This window comes from Lepidochelys kempii, chromosome 4, assembly GCF_965140265.1.
Source record: "Lepidochelys kempii isolate rLepKem1 chromosome 4, rLepKem1.hap2, whole genome shotgun sequence".
Classification (NCBI taxonomy): domain Eukaryota; kingdom Metazoa; phylum Chordata; order Testudines; family Cheloniidae; genus Lepidochelys; species Lepidochelys kempii.
In genome coordinates, this window is record NC_133259.1 from 121,436,164 (window position 1) to 121,457,209 (window position 21,046).

The following is a 21,046-nucleotide window of genomic DNA, read 5'->3' on the forward strand; positions in this document are numbered from 1 at the left end:
CCAAAAATACTTAAATAAATGGTATTCTATTATTAACAGTGCAATTAATCACAATTTTTTATCACGCAGTTAATCACGATTAATTTTTCTAATTGCTTGACAGCCCTAATTTTAAGTGATAACAAGTAATGAGGCATAAAAGTCAGAATTGGTTACAAGAAAATAAAATGCAACGAATACCTAATTTAACAAGCTAAGTGAATTTAAAGCAAAGTTCTCTCTCACTACATGTTACAGCAGTCTTACCGACAACTCCTTTCAGTCAGAATCTCTCTCCCATTCCAAAGCTGTTTCCTTTGTTCTTCAGATGTTGTGGATGCCGTAGGTAAAGAGAAAGGAAGGAATGATTTAGGGTGCTCCCTCTCTCATCTTATAGATTCTCGAAGAAGAGAAAACATCTCTAGCTGAGGTTCAAGAGACAGAAAGTCTGTGTGATGGGAACCTACAGCTGTTATTTTGCCAAGATAAAGATTTTTACTCACATCCTCTTTCCTGCCAAAGGATGGCCACTTAACCAGTTGATGGTCCATTTGATTTTGCTGAACCTGGCTGAGGCACTGGCTAGCTTTTTGTCTCTGGGGAACTGGTTTGTGGCTGCTCCTCCCATACTTGGAACATGTCCAATAATAACACACAGAGGAATTCTATAACTTTACATGCAAAGTTGCTCCACATTTTACTAGGACAATAATGATCAGCAAATTATGAGTTTTCATTTACCATCTCACAAGGCGTACTTTGTATAAAAGTTATCAGTCTTGTAACAGGGCTGTACATAGGGGTACAGACTGTCACAGTAAGTAACCCCATTTTACAGATCAGGTGCTTGAGGCATAGAGGTTATTTGCTCAAAGCTACATTGGGACTCAGTGACATAGACAAGACTAAAGCTCTGTATTTCCGGAGTAGTAATCACTTGCTTTAACCACTATACTGCACCATATTACTCTACATACAATACAAGGTGGATCCCAATTTAAACCTCCTCCAAACAATAGGATGATAAACCTAAGGACAGAATCTCCACATCTCTCCAACATCTCCTCACCAACTCCAAATCAGAGTGGATATAAGCAGGGTGGATTATTTAAAATCACCAATTTAAATTATGATATAAATCAGCTAATAGGAAACCTTGATTTAAACCATCAGTTTTAATCATGTATTGCACTTGTACATTTTAGTTATTTTTCTTAAGAGGTTATTCTTATTGGTTGGTAACCATTAAAACATGTGGATTTGCAACAAAATATAGTCTTTACACTAAATTTGGTACTTCTTTTTGATGACTAGGAGGATACACTATAGCAGCTGTGGCCAAACTGTGGCTCGTGAGCCACATGCGGCTCTTTTACAGTTAAAGTGCGGCTCCCAGAACCCCCCCCATGCACACCTACAAGACTGGAGCTTGAGGCTTCTGACCTGCAGCAGCGGGGTGGGACGAGGGACTTCTGGCCTGCGGTGAGGTGGTGGGACTAGGGGCTTCTGCCCTGCGGGGGCGGGGGAGGGTCGAACGGCTTTAGCCTAGTGGGGATGGGGGGCATTGGGGCAGAAGCCCCGCACCCCAGCAGGTGTCGCCCCGCGGAGCAGGTTGTGCGTTTCTTGCTGCTCTCAAACTTCTGAAGATTATTGTATGCGGCTCGGAGGGTCAGTAAGTTTGGTCACTCCTGCACTATAACTATACACAATTAAACAATTATATAGTGTAACTGAATTTTTTTTATTATGTTAGCAAAATGGTGCATAATGCAGTACATATTTACTAGGTGGTGATTACTTTTTTACTTGCTATTTGCATCAAGCGCTATTTACTTTCAATTTGAATTTCCATTAAAAATGGAAAGAAACAGTATTTTAAATTATTTTATTAAATAAAACTACCTTAAAAATGCTGGATACATGTGCTTTGATAAACAATGGATTTATTTAAAAAAGAAGTATTATCTATAGTTAGTGAGGAGAACCAATTTTTTTCTGGTTACTATGTCTTTCAAGATTTTAGAAATAGTAAATCCTGTCACATCTAGATTTTATTCATTGCTTGGAAGAGGAAAACAAGCTTTCCTGCTTTTTCAATTCCCAGTTGGTTTCTTAACTTTGAATAAACTAATCATTGAAATTAACTAATTGAATAAACTGAAATAAAGAAAATATTCACTGTGCACCTGCAGAAGAGGCTACTGCTGACGCAAGCTGGTTTTGCCCTTCAAACACATTCTGATTCCAGGTACTTCAACAGTGACTTCCACCAGTACAGGAGTTTGACTTTCTTTAAAATTTGGCAGCAAACATGTGCTGCTTAACATTTTGTGTATTTAATTTAAATGACTTTAATCGATAGTAAGCTTAGGCCTTAACATAAGTAGTCAATTTCAAATTTAGTTTTAAGTAAGTTTATTTAAATAAAATACAATTTAAATAAAAAACCCAAGTTATTTTAAAACAATCAGTTTTTATCAATCTTAGATGCAAGTGACTTCCTCTTTCCTCCCAAGCTCTCCACATCACCACTGATATACCATCAGCAGGCTCCTTTAACCCAGGATCAACACTTCTGTGCCACACTTCTCCATCTCCTTTCTCTGCAGCCCACATCCAGGCTGCTATCAAACCCTCTCATTTAATTCTCTATATTAGTGGTTTTCAAACTGTGGGTTGCAACCTAGTACTGGGTTGCGGAATGTAAGGCACAGGGTCATGACAGCTCTGGTAGCACCACCAACCAGGCCATTAAAAGTCCCGTCAGCGGTGCTGTCCGGCTAAGGCTATTCCAACACCACGCTGCACCTCCAGAAATGGCTAGCAGCAGGTCCGACTCCTAGGCGGGGGGGACCACAGGGCTCCATGCGCTGTCCTCACCCCGAGCACCAGCTCCAAACTCCCACTGGCCGGGAACCAGCCAATGTGAGCTAGGGGGGCAATGCCTGCAGACGAGAGCCATGCGGAGTAACTTGCGTACCTCCACCTAGGAGCCGGACCTGCTGCTGGCCACTTCTGTCCCTTCCTTTCCACCTCTTAGGGGCAAGTGCAAAAGCCTATCTCAGTTGACTCCTGCCTTTGCTACTACAACATGTTGGTCTCCGGTGTTCACATTCCCACCTCAATCCCCTCTCATTTATCCAGAGCATATTCCTTTAGCAACTACTTGGTTCACATTATTTCTCTCTTTGAATTCCACACCGGCCTCCTTCCACACTCAAGGCAGACAGATACATAGTGCCAAAAGGATTTATCATTTCAAATTCCAAGAGCCCCTTTGGAATTTTCTGGCTGATTTTCAATTCTGTGGAGATACTCATAGGGAGGGAAATGCAGTCAAAACCAAAACTGTTTCCTGTAGAAGGCATTGGGGTTAGAGTGAGAAACTAGGTAAGAATGCTTACACAGTTCCTGATTCTGGAGAAGATGCAGTTTGAACGTGTGTCATTTCCCAGCACAGGAATAATCAGAATCACTGTGCCTTTTAGAACCATAAATGGGAAGGCTGATAAAAGTTAAATCTTCCTGAAATGGATTAACAAGGGAAGAGTCAAACTTGGCAACTGTAGGAATGTAACAGTACCCCAGTGAAACAGACAGGGAGTACTTTTACATACATCCTTCTGCACAAAGAGTGAAATTCACCCCCACAAAGAAGGCCAGCACAAGGCCTACACACCACTAAGACTCAGGCCTTCAGTGTAGGACTCCAAGGGCTCATAGGCTTCATGCTGGCTCTGCACAGGGGAGAATTTCACCCAGAAGGATTAACTACAATTTTACCCCTTTAGTACTACAAGATTTCAATCAGGGAATTAGACTGCAGACAGAATATCACAAACCAAGGGCTTGTCTTCATTATCAAGTTTTGTTGACAAAACTTATGTCGACACCGAACAGTGGACAAAACAAAAATGGCCAAAGGGCGTTCACACTTGCTCCCTCTGTCGACAGATCATGTCCCCATTGGGAAAACCATTATCGACTGTGTGAGCAATGCACCGTGGGTATGTAAGGAAGATGTGGGAAGGAAGACCTGATTGCTGCGCGAGTTCTCCCACAGCCCCCTCAGCTGCCGAGAGCAGCACCATGAGCAGCTCTGTGAGCTCTCCGTGCTGAGGAACGGCAAAGCGGCATAGCAGTCTGCCTGCTGCCATGTTCCTAATGCCGGGCAGAACAGGAGCATTCCAATGGTTTGCTCTTTGTTTGCTCCCCAAATGGAGCAGCGCTCAAATACTTCCAGGAGCTTTGAAAGGGGAAGGGCGCATGCTGCAGAGCAGCAGAGATCAAAACACTGAGCAGGGCAATTAGGGCAGGCATTGTGGGCTACTGGAGGAAGCCAGTTCTGTCGACAAAACAATCAGCAGTGTCTACACTGGCTCGTTGTCGACAGTAAAGGGAGGGGAAAAGACAAAAGTCTCTCGTATGGGTGGAAGTTTTTTGTCATCAACACTGGGCATTTTTCGTGACAAAAGTCCCATTGTAGTGTGTTCACTCTTGCATACAGTTTTTGGTGACAAAACTTGGAAGTGTAGACAAGGCCCAAGTGGCATTTGAATTTCATGCCAGCAGAAATGTGGAATTTGGATCCTTCCCTGATTCTTCTGTGTTCCCCACTCTCTACCTTTCCCAGTCAAAACCTGTTCTTCCTCTACCTTAGGTGCATGCAAACAAGAGCAATGAGATATACATCTCTAACACTGTGCTGCCCTTGCTGGCATTCGTTCTCTAGTCCAGATGCAGCACCGTGCTGAGCGGGCTCTGCAGTGCCGCAAGCAGTTTCCTCTTGCTGACCAATTTACAGGAAGCACTGTGTGTGGCCAAGAGCAGACCGTAAGCAGCCCTGCAACAGGCCACACAGGCGAATGAGCAAAGCAGCAAGAAATGAAAATACCACTTTTTTCTTTATAAAGTGCTAATTTCTCCAGGCCCCAGGAAAAAGTCAGCTGCCTGAATGAATACCGCAGAGTATCTTTAATAACCTTGCTACATGTCTGTATTGACCTTGCATTGTAGACTTGGGGAGAGAGAGAGAGAGAGAGAGAGATGTAAAATAAAACAAGGGATTAAATTCCCTCTTGCTATACGTCTGCTGGCTTCAATGATCTTACATCAGGACTGGATCTGTCCCAGTAATTTACAGTAATTCACCAGTGAAATCTAAAAGTGATCTGAAACTTGTACATTCCCAGAAATCCAAACCTTAAAATGGAGTTTGGCCATTTCAGTCACGGTAAACGGTAGAAAGCACATCATAATCATATTGACAGATGTCTCATCTGACAATGCACTCTGCAAGTGCAGTTCCTATTACATCCAATGGGATTTGCTCATGTGAATTCCATTTGTGCAGTTTATTTGTTCAGATTTACTTCTATTAGCCCCATCAGAGTTTTCTAGATGCTTTGCAAAGTGAAAATCATATCAACCATTAAAAACAGAAAATAAGGTCTCCTGCAAAACCCAACCCAAATGAGCTCCAATCCCTTCACCCCAAATAAAGCCCCAATCCGTCATTCCCCAACTCCCCTTAGCCAGAAAAAAGCCTGAGGAAACCTGTCAGTCTTGTAGAGGATGCAGCAACAATAACTTTGAAGACACACTACTTTAATTAAAAATAGAAAAAAAGTCAGGTCTGTCTCTCAGCTTAGAGTCTCTACCTCCCCTCTACCTGAGCTATGAACAAACTTCAGCAGAGTGTGTGCTTGGAACCTCTACGAAGCAAGACAGCACTAACTAGCTGTAGACATGACCATGACGCAGATGAAGATCCATATATCAAGTGGAAAAGGAAGAAAACTAATTTTAATGGAGCTGGACTGATTCACAGATCAACCTCACCCAAAGCTTTTCACAATTAAATTAATCTTCACAATAAGAGAAACAGAAGTATCACAGCACTGCAACTTGGCAGACCACCACTGCACTCAAACAGGTTGTCATGCATCAGCGGGATCTGGACAAGTATTTAAGAGCTTGTATACCTGGGAAAGCTATTCTATAAAAACCTAAGGTGTGCATTTAAACTGATATACCAGTATAACTCCTTGTGTAGGCACTCTTATAAGACTGGTGGGGGGTTTATCGTATGTCATATTGGAAGGGGTTTAAACTATGCCAAAAAACCCTACTCTTATACCACAATAAGAGTGTCCACACAGGGTGTCATACCAGGAAAACTATGGCAATATAACTATATTGGTATAAACAAAAGGAGTACTTGTGGCACCTTAGCGACTAACCAATTTATTTGAGCATAAGCTTCCGTGAGCTACAGCTCACTTATGCTCAAACAAATTGGTCAGTCTCTAAGGTGCCACAAGTACTCCTTTTCTTTTTGCGAATACAGACTAACACGGCTGTTACTCTGAACCCTGTCATTATATTGGTATAATTATATAAGTAAAACTTTCCCACGTAGATAAGTCCTTAAAAAAGTAGACTTCAGAAAGCTTGATGCCCTCCCTCCCCCAAATCCTCAGTGTACTATATTTGTTTCTAAGACCCCAGGAAAACCTTATCTATATTCCAACACTGCTTTCAGAAAAAATAATCCTGCGACATACATCTGCTGTTGAGTTTCTCTCTTCATCATGTTAGGGAGCACAGTGAGCAACCAGTGTCTCTCAGTGCCCCGTTATAAAGCCCAAGTAACCAATTGGAGAATAAGAGACAAGAGTCACTATGTAGAATTAGAGTACTTGTGGCACCTTCAGCCCACGAAAGCTTGTGCTCAAATAGATTTGTTAGTCTCTAAGGTGCCACAAGTACTCCTGTTCTTTTTGAGGATACAGACTAACACGGCTGCTACTCTGAAACCTGTCATGTAGAATTATATACAGTTAGGAACATTCCTTAACCTAAGAGAGGCTTATCTTTAATTCACTGGCAAAAAGTTCTTTAACTTGAGACCCTTAATTCTAAGGCAAAGAAGTTCTTACCCCAAACATTTTAGCCCCTCATCTTAAATCATAATTTCTTTGGAATCTTGAGGTCCCCTTAGCTAATCAAGATTTCCATCTGTTCCCATTCACACGTGTCTGACCCTAGTTCAAGCTTTCACCCCCTGTAACTACTTCTCTGTTATACGTACCTCCTTATAAACATGGCTGTTAATTAAAGGGCTAGTTGAAATCATTATGAAGTGATTTTAGGGTGACACACACATCTAGCAAATAAAGACATTTAAAATCATGTAGGTGAATGACGTTGCACCTTGCAGCCACCAATGCCCTATTTCTCCATAGCCCACAGACAGTGAGTGCACTGCAGATGGCTGCAATGGGAGTTTCCTCAAACACAGGGGGAAGTTTTTGGCTAGAGTTCTCAGCTCCGACTGTAACATGCTATCACTGAAGCATTTCAACTAGTAGGCTAGTTTGCGATGAACTGTTTACAATTATAGGTTGTGGGTAACACAGATGATCTCATCTATGAACTGTGCTCAGACCATACAATTAAGCTGTCAGCTTTAATAAACAGAACAGTTTGAGAGGGGTAGCCATGTTAGTCTGTATCCACAAAGAACGAGGAGTCCGGTGGCACCTTAAAAACTAACATTTATTTGGGCATAAACTTTTGTGGGGAAGTGGGGTTTTTTTTACCCACGAAAGCTTATGCCCAAATAAATCTGTTAGTTTTTAAGGTGCCACCAGACTCCTTGTTGTTTTTGCAGAACAGTTTGAGAGATCTGAACTGAAAATTTGAAAATAAATGGGCTTTAAAGATCCATTATTACTTCAGGAGTTCCAAAGTTTAAAAGCAACAGATACAGAGCTGAGTGAGCAGAAAGAACAGTTATACTGGTTTTTGCTTAGAGAGTGATATTTTAGCTAATACTTTTATTTGTATAAGTCTGCAACACATGCAAAAATTCTAGCTTGCCTTGTTGCTTATGGACAACTGAGTAGCAAGCAGCTGAAACTCCTTTCTTATCATTGAGACTCTAGTCTGCCCATTCTATCAATAAAACAGAGAACTTACCTGGCTTTTATTGCCTATTTTACTTAATACATTAAAAAAAAAAAACACCTATCATAACTCCCACAGCAAACCTACATTAATGTCATGCGAATTTTACACAAAGATTCAGAAAATGCAGAAATGATGGCTCTAAAATCAACAATAGCTCAGCTACACTCCACATCCCACATATTTTAGGACCTACTGCTGGTCATAAAATTTATTTAACCAGGAAAAAAAGGAACCCCAGTTAATACAAGTGTGCAGTGAGGTAGAGTTACTGTTGGAACCTATTTTTTCTATTTCCTAATGGAAAGATTTTTTTTTTTGGTTTGGTATATTTAAGGAAATCTTGGAATTTGCAGATTATCAGAGTGCAGCAAAAATTGCAAAGAAACTGAAACACTGTGGGATCCATGCTTACTTTTGTGTTTACTGTTTTCTGGCTGTTCCTGATGCTAAGGCATTTTGGAAGCAGGAAGCATGTGCACACATCCCTCATTGAAAATCTCTCTAGTACAAACTTCAAGCAAAACACATGCAGCAGTAGCCCTGGGCCTGATCAGGAGAACATGCAGGACATGGGAACAGGGTTTCATTAGTTTCCATTTTAAGGAAATCTGGGATGTTGCAGTTTTGTCTATTGTTCTTTCAAAAACATAAAAAATAACTGAGTAGAAAAGACACTGAATAAAAATCATTTAAAAGAAGATCCCTAGAGTATGACATTTAAAAAAAAAGAAAGCCCATCAGTAACATCTTTTCAAATATCTACCAGCAAACAGCTGCAATGAGAAAGTTTATAAATACTGTTATTGTTCCAAACAAAGACAGTAACTCCTCACTTAACAGGTTTCAGAGTAACAGCCGCGTTAGTCTGTATCCGCAAAAAGAAAAGGAGTACTTGTGGCACCTTAGAGACTAACAAATCTATTTGAGCATAAGCTTTCGTGATGAAGTGACTTATAGCTCACGAAATCTTATGCTCAAATAAATTTGTTAGTCTCTAAGGTGCCACAAGTACTCCTGTTCTTTCTCCTCACTTAATGTTGTCCTGGTTAATGTTGTTTTGTTGTTACGTTGCTGATCTATTAGGGAACAAGCTTGTTTAAAGTTGCACAATGCTCCCATATAACATTGTTTGGTAGCTGCCTGCTTTGTCCACTGCTTGCAGGATTCTGTGGAAGAACAGCCCCTCCTTATGGGGATTAGAAAGGGGCAGGGGGGTGGCGGTAGCCCCCCCGCATCTACTCCCCTAAATTCCCTGTAAGGTCTGTGGCTCGGCAGCTGCACAGCCGCAGTTCAGCTGTCCCTCCCCCCACTGCCGTGCAGCTCCTGACCCGCCCTCTGCCTTGGAGTCGCTCCCGGGAGCTTCCTGCTTGCTGGGGGAGGGGGGAGAGGGGTGCTGATGTCAGGATGTCCCCCTGCTCCATACCCCGTCTCCACAAAGCGGAGGGGGACAGGGCTCAGGGACAGAAAGGAGGGAGCTTGCTGGAAGCTGTCACTTCCTGTCTGAACTGGCTGATCTGTTTAAAAGGGCAACGTACTTGAAGTGCGGGTCAGTGTACTTAAAGGGGCAATTCACATCTCTCTCTCTCACTCATGCACGCAACCCCCACCCACAGCACTTTGGAAAGTCAGCACCTGTGCAGCCGTGCATGTGCTGTCAAGAGGAGGGAGTGTTGTGCTCCAGCTGGATAGCGTGGGCTCACCATGTTGTTTTTGTAGGGAACTGTTTGCAGCTACTGCCCTGCATCTATTGTGTTTCCTCCTTCCTGCCTCAGTCCATGCTGCCTTGTAGAGTGTGAGGCAACATTAACAACAGTGTATTAACCCTTGCGGGCTCAGCCAAGTGCTAGTTCATCATTTAGCAGCAAGGCATTCCTGGGGAAATATCCCACCCTCTTACCCCACCACCTCAACCAAGCTTTACAATCATTCATTGCTGTGTACAATATTAAACTGTTAGTTTAAAATTGTTTAAAACTTATACTATATATGTATATAATGTCTTTTGTCTAGTGAAAAAAATTTTCCTGGAACCTAACCCCCTCCTATTTACATTAATTCTTATGGGGAAATTGGATTTGCTTAACGTTGTTTCGCATAAAGTCACTTTTTCAGGAACATAACTACAATCTTAAGTGAGGAGTTACTGTATTTAACTAGATGCTAAATAAACCTAGTGAGCCACTCTCTCCTTCCCCCGTCCCCACTAGGAAGCATATGATCCTGTCTCTGATATACAGGAGGTGGAAATTAGCCCCTCTCCTGGTGGATACTGGTACTACTTTATATATCAAGTTTTACCTCTGCAGGCAGATTGCTGCACCCAGCACCAAGGAGGAAGCTCAACTTCTGTCAGACCCTGAGAGAGAAAATGAAAGACATTTTTTTAAATTCTGCTTACAAAAAAAAATAGTGTGTGATACAATTTAAAGACAAAAAAATAACAAAGATCATCTTCCATTGTAAATTTACTGCTGCACAGCATTAGACAGTGCTGCTCTCCGAACAGAGATGCAGCAAAGCTACAGTATAGAGATTAGACTTCGGATTTGGAAACTTTAACTAGGAACAGGTGACTTAAAAATAAACCCAGTATCTACTTCTGCGTGTTATTTTCTATATTACAGTACTGCCTAGACGAGGCCCCAACTGGGCTAGGCAATGTGCAGCCACATTAGGGAAGGGACTACCAGTTACAAAGAGTTTCTAATCTAAACAGACAGGATAAAGGGTGGGAGAGGAAACTGATGCACAGAGGGGAAGTGCTTTTCCCACAAAGCAGGTCAGTGCCAGTGCCAGAGCCAGAAACAAAACCCAGGTTTCCTGATCATCCAGCCACGTACCAAACCACTGGACCACACTGCCACTCAAACCACCAAAAAAGACTTTACAGAATGGGCTAATCTTAATCTAGGAAGGAGCCTGGTACTGTAGTAATCTGGTTATAAATAATATACCACAATACTTACACTATAAGCTTTTGGGGGCAGAAACTGTCTTTTTGTTGCGTGTTAGTACAGTGCTTTAGCAAATCTGGGTCCTGGTCCATGACTAAGGCTTCTAGCCAATGCATCAAAGCAAATAATTACTATACTACTTCTTGGAGGATGGGAAGAGGAGGGGGCATGGTGGACACAAAAGTATCTGGAAAAGTCAGAGTTAAAGTTAGGTTTAAAGACAGAGCACTACTATGTTCCATAGGGATACGGTGCTGCTGGGTGTTTAAGAGGAGAGACAGAAGAGTTACCAGCAGACTGTGCTTAAGAATGTCAACAGCAGAGCCTGGCAGCCTCTACCTCCTCATGTGTTTCTTTGCTTAAGTTTGGGATACTGGGTTTTTATTCACCTTCAGATGAAATACTTGGTTGAAAGGGATTCCACTATACGGGACAGCAATAAATGGATTTTTGCAGGTGAGGAAGCTACTATTTTCCCCTCTGATTTAAAATAACTCTGCAAACAGTTATATTTTTGTGAAACTAGTTTGCTTTACTGTATGATTTATAAAAATGCATTTACCATTGCTTGAATACTAAGGGATCAATCAGGGGAGATCTTTCAATGACACTGCAGCTTATTTTAGAGTTAGGAAGTCCTAGGTGGGAAGTGGGGCTCTTTTTTTGGGGGGGGGGGTGTTAAAATCCTCTCGTGAACAGTACTGTGCTCCGAGTGCGAGTATTAGCACAACACAGACCTGTTCCTTTGAAGCTAAAGATGTATTTAAAAAAAATTCAGGATTAATGCAGGCCCCTCTCCAGATAGGATAGACATTCCATGTACAATACCACAGCACACATTTGATTACATTTAACAGAAAAAATATTTACATGAATTTAAAGCTTTATGAAATCTGACCACAGTATTTCTGATTGAATTTGTACATAATTATAATTGTCATAGTACCAAGAGCATGGTGTGTAAAAAAAAAAAAGCACACAATTGGAGTTATGATTTTAAATACTCAGATATCGCTCGTCTTGTGCAGATACTTGTTTTTGGAAGCCATGACCAGACTACGGACCAGATTTGGGCTGGGTGTGAGCAGCTGCCAGTGCATTCTAACCTTGAGGACAAGAATGATTTCTATTCACATGCAAGCAAAAGAGAAAGAGGGATTCAATTAAGATCAGCCCCATATCTTCCACATGTCTCTTCCCTAACTAATTTGGGTATTAACTCCATGGATTCTTATGGGTGTGTGTGTGTGTGTACACAGACATATTTTACACACACACACACACACACTCCTGAACACTTATTTTCACGGGGGGCGTGCGGGGGGAGGGGAAATCTACTTACTTCAAGTCCAGATAACTTGTTTTGATTTCACAATATAATGAAAAAAATCAGTAAAAACTCATCCCTCTGAAGTGACATTTTTCTTTCCACTTTCAGAATGTTACACTGGAAAGCAACCAAATGAATTCATTACTCTTCCTTTTCATCTCTCAATCATGGTTCCCTTTTGTCTCTGCTCTATAGCTGCTTTGGTTCACCCCAGCGAACTAGGGGCATGGGCAGTTGACATGCAGACTGCAGGAGTTACAAAGTAATTCCTGCTTTTTCTTGCTTTTGTTAATCTTGCAAATAATTCTTCATGGATCATGACAATACTCTAAAATTATTTACAGTGGATTCTAATACAACCCTTTAGTTGATGCAAAGGTTCATTAGAACAGAAAGGAGTGTAAATCATGACATTTATTGTACATTTATTGTGCCCCAAGGATTACATGAGAAAGAGAGAAGTGTGGGTGGAGAGAAAGATCTCTACTAAGTTTACCAGAAGCTTTTAAGAATTTAGTAGGGCCAGATTCTATTCTCACTTATAGCCTGTGCCAATGCCTGTGAAGTTGGTGGGCTGCCTGGGAACATGAAAGCAGAATTTGTTTAGAAAAGTCACTTACATCAATAAAACACAAATGTGTATTAGAGTTCCCTTGGAAACAGCCATCTCACATGAGCGAGGCTAATAATTGCAACTGTTTTAGTTTATTTGGATGGGATAAAGTTAAGTCTGAAGTTGGAAGGGACAGGGTAAATATTATAATAAAAAATAAGAAAAGTAATACAACACTGACCTTAAAACAGTTGCTGTCAAGTAGTTCATGCCCTAATCTGACCTACTTTAGAACTAAAATCTGACAGCGAATTGGGGAATTATATATTATTTTCATTTTTTTTAAAATCCAGGCTTGTTGCAGATGTACAAGTTGGAAGGCATCACCAATACGGACAAGGATCAGAATATTAAACAGGAAGATCTGGATGATCTTGAAGACTGGGAGTGACAGAAATGGGATAAAACTCAATAGTACAAAGTCATGCACGTAGGGTCTAATAACAATTTCTGCTACAAGCTGGGAGCTCCTCAGCTGGAAGTGACAGAAGAGGAGACAGACCTGGATGTGGGGGTCAATCACAGGATGACCATGAACTACCAACATAAGGAGGCTGTGAAAAAAGCAAATGTACATTGCTAGGACAGATTGAGAAGTATTAATGCCATTGTACAAGGAAGTGGTAAGACTTCATTTGGAATACTGTGTTCAGTTCTGCTCATGGAAATTCAAGAAAGATGAATTCAAATCGGAACAAGTGCAGAAAAGAGCTACTAGGCTGATCAGGGAATGAAGAGGCTATTTAGGAGATTCCGCAGAGACTAACAAATTTATTTGAGCATAAACTTTCGTGAGCTACAGCATCCGATGAAGTGAGCTGTAGCTCACGAAAGCTTATGCTCAAATAAATTGGTTAGTCTCTAAGGTGCCACAAGTACTCCTTTTCTATTTTAGGAGAGGAGACAAGAACTGATGCACTCTCATTGTGCTGGGGAGCTGCCCACACAAGCGGTGCAGATCCCTTACTTGTCAGAGAATAGCACAGGAAGCTACCTGCACCTCAGTGCGCAGGGCGGTTGAAGCTGGGCAGGTTCATACATCCACCAGTTAACGGCCCAATTTTCTCCCACAGAAGGGTTAGGGATAAAGCTTAGTGAGCAAGCGCACCTGCAGAGCAGCTGTACCATTTAGCAGTGGCCTGAGGGCAGTGGTGAGAGTTCCTGTCCCTGTGGGCATGCAGCTGATTTACTTGAAGCTTTGTTCTGGAAAAGGATTTTCCACATCACGAAGATGTTCTCTGAAGAAACAGATTTCAAGCTAAGAGATTTCCACTAAGGCTTCCAATAGATATTTGAAAAAAGGGCAGTTATAGCTACTGGAGAGTATCAGATAGTATCAGCTACATCTGTCCTGTGTATCTGAGTATCAGAGAGTATCAGCTACATCTGTCCTGTGGTTTACTTATCAGATGTATCAAAAGGATTCCCTCCAAAACCCACAAATCAAAAATTTATCTAACTCCCTTGTACTTTCTACAGCTAGACAGACTCTGGACTACATGAAGTGAGACTGGATTTTCAGTCCAGTTCCCAACAAACACCTACAACACACACACAAAATGTAAAGCAAATAATTAGCAGAGCATACTAGCACTAATTGCTAGCTGTGACGCATGGCTAGAAAGGGTTAAACATCCGGCAAAATAAATAACCCTCAAAAGATATGTGGGGAGATGATGTTTGTGTTTTTGTGTATTTACATCTGTATGAGTAGGGTCAACAATGTAATCAACAGTCCCTGTCTGTGCTGTATTCTGATAATTCAGAGGCCAAAAGAACAGCCTAGCATTTAAATTAATTGTAAACACGGGATATCTCGGTATTCATCTCTCTTTGAAATGTACTGTGAATGGTGGAGGAACAAGCAAATGGCCTTATGTTAATTCGTATAGCTAAGTACTTCCTTCAAAGTCATCCCAATTACCTTTTGTTCCCCGAAGAAATCCCAACTTGTCAAAAGACATGAAATTATATAAAAGATCCTTGGATCCTGATTCTGTCATCTCAGATCTGCTTAAGCTTCATCAGGGGAAGTTTGAGTCGCAAGATTGAGGTCCCAGTTGTGCTGGTACGCCCTGAAGGTGATATTGGACATTGGACTATAATCTGTGAACTATTTCTGAGAGAACTCTTTGCAGCTACAAAGCTCACCAGCTCTGCTATGAATCTGCATCTCAATGAATTGAACTTACGTCTCTATGTATACTGATCTTTTAACCATGCTCTCTCTCTTCTGTGTTTTAATAAATTTTAGTTTAGTTAATAAGAATTGGCTGTAGCGTGTATTTGGGTAGGATCTGAAACACTGATTAGCCTGGGAGGTAATCTGTCCGATCCTTTGAGATTGGTAAACATTTTCTTTTAAATGAAGAAATAAGATTTACAGAAATCTTCATCATATTTGACGTGGGTACCTGGATGGAGGCCTGAGGCTGGATCACTTTAAGGAAACGGTGTTGTTTGGACTTCTGAGTAACCAGTAAGGTAATAAAGAAGCTGTTTTGTGCTGGTGTGGTAAATCTAAGTATTGGACTATCCATCAGCTTTATGGTGATTCTTTGACACATTCTTTGCAGTTCACCCTAATTGAGTGACCATAGCTGGCTCCCCACTAGGACCTCCCTAGCTGGCAGTACCAATGGAGCAGCCCATAAGAGCAAACTCTTCTCTCTGACCTCTCCAGAGTATGGTTCCAGGGTACACAATCCAGCATCTTTCACAAACATTAAAATAAAATAGCTACTTATACTAGTTGCTACATCTCCTCATCTAGATAATCTGCTTCTGTTTCTCAAAGGTCTAACACTTCCTTAACTTTTAGTTTGCTGCCCATTTCAAACAATTTTGTAGCATCTGTAACATGTGGAGGAGGCGCGAGGGGGAGAAGAATTCTCTAAGCTCTCCTTATATCCCCAACACAAGTCCCCAGTCAGACATTATTTAGGGATGGACAGCCTGTCAAAGACCAGTTTCCACATCTGCAGCAGCAGGGGTTGGAAAAGGTTTGCTGCTTCCCACAACAGCTGGTGTACCCGCCCCTTTAACAGCCTGCCATAGGGAGCATATTCTCAAAGAATGAGGCAGAGGTTTAGATCAGTGGGTGTCAACCTTTCCAGAATATTATACCCCTTTCAGGAGCCTGATTTGTCTTGTGTAACCCAAGTTTCACCTCACTTAAAAACTTCTTGCTTACAAAATCAGACAAAAATATAGAAGTGTCACAGCACACTATTACTGAAAAATTGCTTACTTTCTCATTTTGTCTGCATTAAATTTTAGTTTGTACTGACTTCACTAGTGCTTTTTATGTGGCCTGTTGTAAAACTAGGCAAATACCTAGATGAGTTGATGTACCCCTGGAAGACCTCTGCATACCTCAGGGGTACGCTCACCCCTGGTTGAGAACCGCTGATTTAGATGACTAAATCCCATTCCACCCAGAAAATTGCATTGCTAGAACTGTCTGCAATGCTTTGAAAACATTCCTATCTGAGACTTTACTAGAGAGTGAGTCAGTGACTTCTGAATTACAGGAGCTCAAAAATGTTCACGTCTGGTTGATTAATTAGTCACTTAGGAGTTGCAGGTGCTCAGCACCTCTGCAAACCAGGTCACTTACTTGTTTGCCTATATGCAGACCCAAGTACCTAACTCCGGTCAGCCAAGTTTCCAAATGAGGGACAGTCTTCATAGAATATGTCTTGACTGAAGAGTAGTCTGGGTAATTGGCACCTGGGCGAAAGCAGCCACCTTGCCATGCCGAGTCACTTGTCCTCACCGGCACTGCGTGGGCTTCTGGGGGTATATCCCAAGGTTCTTTGTGCTGCAATAAGCTGAGCCACGTTACAATTCTTTCCCAGTGAATTGTGGGAGAACTCATCTATCCATCTGGGCACGTAGAGGGAATTGTGGGATGGCACTGAGTACTTTAGCCTGCATCCTCACTGCAAAGTGGACAGGGTACCGGCCCAAATGAAAGCACCACTCGAACTTCTGTGAATAACCTGAAGTCAAGGGAGTTAGCCCCAGTTGAAAGCACTACCAAACTCGGGTGAGAGGTTTGTGTGTGGATGGCAGGTGGGTTAGGGACAACACCCAGTAAGACCCTGGGCTAACTGCAATGAAGACATACCCAAGTGTTTGGGGATGAAAGGTGCTATAAAGCTGCAATTATCTGAGGTGGTCTCAAGCCCTTATCGCTGTAACACAGACCAAATCTGTGACCAGGAGAGCAATGGAGAAGTAACAGGTTGTACACACTCCTCCCAGTCCAAAAAGACTGGATTACTTCTCAAATGTTTAACAGATATATTTGTTAAGCAATGTGTCAAGTTAATAATTCTTTCAGTTTCTAGCAGCACTGTCACAAGAATAATGATTAACCCTTCCAAATTTTCCTCAGAGGAGCCACACTGCAGGGTTAGCTGCAAAGATATAAAGTAACAGCCGTGTTAGTCTGTATTCGCAAAAAGAAAAGGAGTACTTGTGGCACCTTAGAGACTAACCAATTTATTTGAGCATGAGCTTTCGTGAGCTACAGCCACAAGTACTCCTTTTCTTTTTGCAAAGTTATAAAGTAATTTCTTAAGGCCAACGTCTGCCCTCAGATGCATGTAAGCAGCTCACACTGAAGTTAAGAAGAGTTATATGTCTCGACCCACGAGCAGATTTGTCCCCTAATGATTTTGTAACAAATTTCAGCAAAAGTCTGGGAATTTATGACGTATCCTGCCTATTTAAACAGTCACGAGTGGGAAAGGGTTGATTTTAAAAGGGATAGTAGAAATAGTTTTGAAAGGAAAATATGCAAACATTTGTTATTAAAAGATTAATTTGTTTCCAGGATGATGATTAGTTTCTGTTGGTATAGTAACTGAAGTTAAAAATAGGTTAGGGGAAACAAAGGTTCATGCCAAACCACTCTCTGCTACTCTATTTTTTGGTCTGAGGAGGCAGACTTTGCTAGACTAAAAATATCTCAGTTTTGTCTAATCAGTTTCCAACTCCCTTCCTCCTTTCTTCCCTCACATTTAAATGCAACCTATCTAGACATTTTAGTTTTCAAGTTATTTTTCCACATTAACCTTTAAATAAGAGGAAAGAATTATAATCTAAGCTTCTTAGATGTTTTAGAAGAATCTCACAAACCATAAACACTCATTATGTTCAAGCACTCCGATACTAATCAAGTTTAAAATTTGCAATGTTATGTAGCTCGATCCTTGAGGGGGCCATTTGGGATCTGCGGCAAAAATTGGGGATTGGTCCTGCTTCGAGCAGGGGGTTGGACTAGATGACCTCCTGAGGTCCCTTCCAACCCTGATATTCTATGAGTCTATGATCTGCCAAACCGACTTCTTGCTACAGAAGTTGTGCTCCAGAATCCAAGCATTCACTTTACACTTATGTTGCTAGCACTTTTAGTTGTGCAGAAAATCTTCTATATAACAAAATAAATATTAACTAATACATAGTTGTCTTCCTGAGTTTGCAGCCAGCCTAAAACAATAGCTCTGAGAAAGGCAAACTGCCCCCATTCATATAAATGAATAATTAACTCAGAATCCTAATGGCAAAGTTATCTTTATATATATTTTTAACTCTCTCATTGATCATTGTTTTAGCACAAACACATCCAGCCAAATCAATATACTAACCTACCACTGTTGGGTGCAGGAGCAGTAGGGCACTGGGCAACTGATTGCTATCAAGAGTTGCTGGAATGGAAAAAATAAGAGTTCGAAGCCTCTTTCACACGTTTAAAATCAACTCTGTGCTGTTGCACAAATGGGAGGTAAAAAGGAGACTCATTCCCTTTTCTGTGCCAAAATCTCAACCACCTGCTTGGTTCCCAATTTCCAAACTGCCCCCCATGCCTTCCAAGGAGCCAAAAGTCCCAAATGTCTCCTCTGCCAAAACTTTTAGCTCCTTTCTCTCTCTCTTCCCCTTCTCTGCAAAACTTCTACAAGCAGTTGGGAGTTTTAAGTACAAAATTCTGGAGCACACTAGAGTTCTGGGATGGAGGAAGAGTAAAAATCAACCAATTTACTATCCAATTAAATAAAAAACCTACTAATTGTTAAATTAAATATGAAAATGAACAAACATACACTTTTTAATTTATTCAGATCTGCTGCAGAATCTCTAAGCTGCTGCAAGGAGTGCTGCATCTACCAGCGGACCCGGAGGAGAATTTCAGGGCAGAAGAAAAAGATTTCCCACCCCGCCAGGGCAAAGGCTCCTTCAGCTGGTTGAAAATCAAACATAAAAATAGAGTCAAATGTACTCAGTGAAATATTTTTCCAAATGTTCCTCTTTGTTATTTTGATTCTCTTTAAAGCAAAAGAAAAAAGAGAAACAAGGAAATTAAATGCAAAATCTTATGTTAACACAACATGAAGATGGAGAATGATTAATCACCCCAATGTAAGGATGTTTAGAGTTAAGGCTGCCTCTATGCATTATTATAAGGCCAATCACTAAATCGCACAGCAGAGGTTTGTCTTAATTATATACTTGGTGCTTTAAAATGGTCAATTTCACAAAGCTGAATACAATTATGAGTCAAATCAGTTGGGAAAAAATTTAAAGAGAATAATGTGCATGCTAATTGGAAACTTAAGAACATTTTACTAGCTGCCTAAAAAGGTGGCAATCACACAATTGAGAAAAAAGGCCACACTGATTAAGAAAAGCCTAGCTGACTTAGAAAAGAAGTGAAAGCACACAATTTTTTTAAAAAAATATGTTTGCAGTGTTGTTCGCAAAGGAAACCTGCACAACACCTTCAAAAGGTGAGCCTAGGAATTTGAATTGATAACACTGCTAGACACTAAAAACCCTGGATTTAAATGGGACACTGGTTTCATGACCCATTGCAACATTCTGAAACACACACCACCTCTGCTTGCTAACCATTAATGGCCCACTTCAAACCCCTTTTGCATAACAATCTAACCCTTTTTGCCCACACTATCTTAAGTGACCTCCTACCACCTTATGCTTTATTCTTAACTATCTTTCCTTACTTGTACTTAACTCACTCTGATTTCTTTCCCCAGATCAGAAAAACTCTGTGGCTTATGGCTACAGAGGTTTTCGACCAGAGGTACAGAGAGGTCTTCCAGGAGGTACATCAGTTCATCTAGATCTGTCTCTCTCAATCTGGGGGTCACGACCCCGCGGGAGGGAGGGTGTCGCAGGATGGGTTGGGGGGGTCACAAGTGCAAGGCCAGTGTTAGGAGATGACAAGCAGGGCAATTGCCCGGGGCCCCACGCCACAGGGCCCCCCCCTCCCACAAAGCTAAGTTACATGCTTCAGTCCTAGGCAGCAGCGGCTTGGACTTGAGCCCCAGGGCTCAGGCTTCAGACTCCTGAAAGGGATACAGTAGTCAGAAAAGGTTAAGAACCACTGCACTAGAGAGCTTATGGTGCAGCTGCACTAATGTAAGCTCTCTGTGTAGTCGTTCTACACAGAGCTCTCCTGCCCATATAGCGTTGTCTACACTAGCACTTAAGTCAGCATAAGTTATGTTGCTCGGATTCACACCCGCAAGTGACAATTTATGTCGACTTAAACTGTAGTGTAAGCCTTGAAGTCTGAAAGCTTGTACCTTCCACCAACAGAAGCTGGTCCAGTAAAATCTTGTCTCTTAAAAAAATATAAGAAATAAAAGAAAGGGGAACTTGAGAATAATGAATGTAAATCAGAAACTAGTAATTGTAGAAAACTGGCAAAGGAAGCAAAAGGACACAAGTAGAAATGTACTGCCAGCAGCGTTAGACAATAATGAGTTTTCTGAAAGTATGTTAGGAACAAAAAAAATCCTACAACTGGTATTGGTGTTAGTAGAGGGAAGTGGTAGAAGTGTCAACAATAATGCAGAAGTGTTCAAGAAATATTTCTGTTCTGTATTTGGGAGAAAGCCAGATAATATAGTCACAGCATGGTAACAAAACACTTTCCATCCCAACAGTAACTCAGGAGGCTGTTAACAGCAGCTACTAAAGATAGACATTTTCAAAATCAGCAGGTCCAGATAATTTAGATGCAAGAAGCCAAGCCCTAGCCAAGGAGCTCTCTGGGTTGTCAAGGTATGCCTACACTATGATAAAAAAACATAGCACTGAGTTTCAGAGCCCAGATCAGCTGACTCAGGCTAGAGCTCTAGGGCTATGAAATTGAAGCTTAGATGT

General features: G+C 41.4%; 1 protein-coding gene across 8 annotated transcripts in view; it reads right to left on the reverse strand.

Annotated features, from left to right (window-relative positions):
• Positions 1-21,046, reverse strand: part of SH3BP2 (SH3 domain binding protein 2) — a 93,195-nt gene that overhangs the window by 28,802 nt on the left and 43,347 nt on the right. For 5 of the 8 annotated variants that reach the window (XM_073342707.1, XM_073342703.1, XM_073342704.1 and 2 more), the window contains one exon: positions 10,252-10,309. The exons of 2 other annotated variants lie outside the window; for them this stretch is intronic. The gene's annotated coding sequence lies outside the window, so the exon portion shown is untranslated. Of the gene's footprint in view, positions 1-246; positions 335-10,251; positions 10,310-21,046 lie in introns of those variants that run through there. One more of the 8 variants, XM_073342710.1, reaches the window with a different exon arrangement.